Source organism: Echinops telfairi, unplaced genomic scaffold (genome assembly GCF_000313985.2).
Source record: "Echinops telfairi isolate 266 unplaced genomic scaffold, ASM31398v2 ScPeMD7_9;HRSCAF=40, whole genome shotgun sequence".
Classification (NCBI taxonomy): domain Eukaryota; kingdom Metazoa; phylum Chordata; class Mammalia; order Afrosoricida; family Tenrecidae; genus Echinops; species Echinops telfairi.
The window spans coordinates 57,644,440-57,647,738 of record NW_022103906.1 but is presented as its reverse complement, the minus strand read 5'-3'; positions in this window follow the sequence as shown (position 1 = coordinate 57,647,738).

Genomic DNA, 3,299 nt, shown 5'->3' with positions numbered 1-3,299 from the left:
GCTGGCTTCTTGGTCCGGAGAGGCAGAGACCAAAGGACCACATAGCTAAAAGGCTGCCGACTGGAGAGAGATTTGACTACTGGCTGAGAAGAGGCATTGCTGTAGACCAGAGACTGTATTCTTAATGCTTTCTGATCCTGGCTGGTGGTAATCTGTTAGCTTTCCACTGAGTTGTGAGTATTCCCTGTTCCGTTCTCTGTGGCCACTGCACGAATTGTTGAGTCCAACAGAGAAGCCGAGTGCCACACGAGGAAGGACCAGTGTCAAAGTAGATAACCAAGGCTGGCTGGTGGAGGCATGTCGGACCTCTGCCTTGTGGTCACAGGGAAGCCAGAGGAAATCAGATCAGGCCCCATGCCTTTAACTCCCTTACACGTACATGGTCTATGAAGTACACTCTGAAATGTTCTATTTTATTTTGTAAAGGCTGGCCATGACTCATTAAACTGATTTAATTATCCACTTATGGGTTGGACCCACCACGTGAAAACCACTACTTTAGTCATTTGCATATGCTAGTCCCTCAGCTTGGAACACCCTCTTTCTTCCCTTGAACTAAAATGTTCATAATGTCAGTGAAAGCTTGCATAGTCCATCAGGTTTCCATTCAATCACTCACACACAGATCAGTCTGTGACACTGGTCACCATCTCCACCTGTGGGGGTTTCAGCACCCTCGCCCTTTCATTGCACCTGCTCCGTTCCAGCCAGCCAGTTCCTGCCCTTCGCTGCTGTTCTCACTTTTGCCTTTGTGTAGACGCTGTTTATTCTCATCTCGCTGATCATTTCAAGGAATGCATTTCTCATGGGTGTTACTGTTTATGCTATAGACCAACTAATTATTTGGCTGAAAAGAGAGTGGCCCTGGAGTGGCTTCAGTTTCAGGGCACTCGTCTGAAGAGTTACTCTAGCCTCCATCAGTCCAGCAAGGCTGGTTCTTTTTATGAAGGGAAGCTGTGATCGACATTTTTCTCCCACTCTACCCAGGGCTATCTGGGATGAGCCTGATCAGAACAGGAGGTAGTGGTAGCTGGGCACCATCTAGTTCTCTGGATCTCAAACTAGAAGAGGCTGTGATTCATATGGGGTTATTAGTCCTATGGACTAATTTCTACCTTCAATCTCCGTAGCTCCAGATAGGAAGAGACCAATAGTTGTATTTTAAAGAGCCACTCACAAACGTCTAAGGCCCCAGACAGTACTCACCAAGCTGGGATATATAACATTGTCTTTATGAATTAAGTTATGCCAATTGACCTGGTTGCCCCACAAGACTATGGTCTTGAGTCTTCAAATCTAGTACATCAAATTCCACAAAGTATTTGGATATATCTAATAAGTATCCACTAATGTGAGCCCTGTGTGCTTTACTGTGTATATAAATATATATGCCATATACAAGCACATATATATCCACAAATATACATATACACACATCTTCCCACACTCATATAACATGCAGAGCTACCTATCTAACCACTCAGAAATTTTTTTGTTAATACTGTCGTTGTCCTTACCTTTTCTTCTGGATAATTCTTATTTACCCTTCGAGACCCGGTTTAGGGTGACCATCCTTCTCTCTGTTCCCTGGATTAGAAAGTTCTCTGCATCTCTGTAGCACTTATGAATACCTGACACGATGCTCTGTTTTATTGTCTCTTCACAGGTCCAGTTTTCCTACTTGACTGAGCTTGTTGAAAGTAATGATAGATTTGCTCACCCATATCCGCTCACTACCTGGGACACAGTGCCCAGCACATAGAAGACCCTTAAGTGAGTATGGCTTTAACAACATTGATTTTTTTTTCAATTAAGTAAAATGAGATGTCCAATCCAGCACATTTTTCCTATTTGAATGAGACAAGCTATCTGCTTCAGGACCTCTTACACAGTTCCGTAGCACTGCCACACAGAGGTGTCTAGCTTTAGGCAAGAACACTTCTCTTTTTCTTATGGTTTAATGAATCAGTTTCCAAACTTTTTGTCTAAGGATTCCTTTATACTCCTAAAACTAATGAGGACTCAGAAGAGTCTTGATTTCTATGGCTTGTATCTGTCATCATATCCTCAGGAGCTGGATGCATGTACTATTCACATTTATCAATATTTATTTATATTAAAATGAAGGAGGTGGTTTGTTTTTTTTTCAAACACAAAAATGCACTAATACACTTTTCAGTAGCCACCAGAGCAATATTGGCATTATATATCTGTGATCTCTGGAAACTTTACTCTGAGAATGGAAGAGGCAAATAACATCTCAATACTATTAGGAAAATAATGCTGCCTCCCCCCCCCCCCCCCAAGGCAAGGACCCCTGAAGCAGCCAAGGTTACAGTATGGGAACCACTGAGGTGGGGCACCTGAACCATAAATGTTATTGCTTATAGATGTCCAGTGAGTGATACTCCTGTTTTTTCATGAGTCTAGAAGTATTTGATAGATTAAAGAGTATCATATGGGTCAGTTTTAATATTAATAAAGCTCTTGGACAACATAGTTTAATTACAAGGCAACAGTGATCTTCTTAACATCACTCATTCACTGCCATCAAGTGGATTCCAACTCATACTGACCCTACCAGGCAGAGTAGAACTGCCCGTGTGGGTTTCCAAGGCTGTATATTTTTACAACAACACATTTTACAGGAGTAGAAAGCATCAACTTTCTCCTGTAGAGTGACTGGTGGGTTTGAACAACTGACCTTGTGATTAGCAATCCAACATGTAACCAACTATACGATCAGAGCTCCTTTCTCCCTAAAACAATACCCCAAAACTAACCACTTAGTCAAGTTGTTGTTGGGTGCCATCGAGTCGGTTCCAAGCCAGAGTGACCCTGTGCACCACAGAACGAAACGCCGCCCAGTCCTGTGCCACCCTCACAATTGGTCCAAGACTTGGCCCATTGTTGCAGCCACTGTGTAAATTGATCTTCTTGAGGGCCTTCCCCTTCTTCACCGCCCTCTACTTTACCAAACAGGATGTCCTTCTCCAGGGACTGGTCTCTTCTGAAAACATGTCCAAAGTGTGTAAGACAAAATCTCACCATGCTTGCCTCTAAGCAGCACTCTGACTGTACATCTTCCAAGACAGACCCCTGTGTCCTTTCAGCAGTCCATGGCACTTTCAACATACCCTTCTCCAGCACCGAGTACAGTATTTCTTCTTTGGGCTTCTTTATTCAATGTCTACCTTTCCCAAGCATGTGAAGTCAAGGAAAATACTATGGCTTGGGCCTGGCAAATCTTAGTCCTCAAAGAAATCTTTGCTTGTCAGTACTCTAAAGAGATCTTGTGC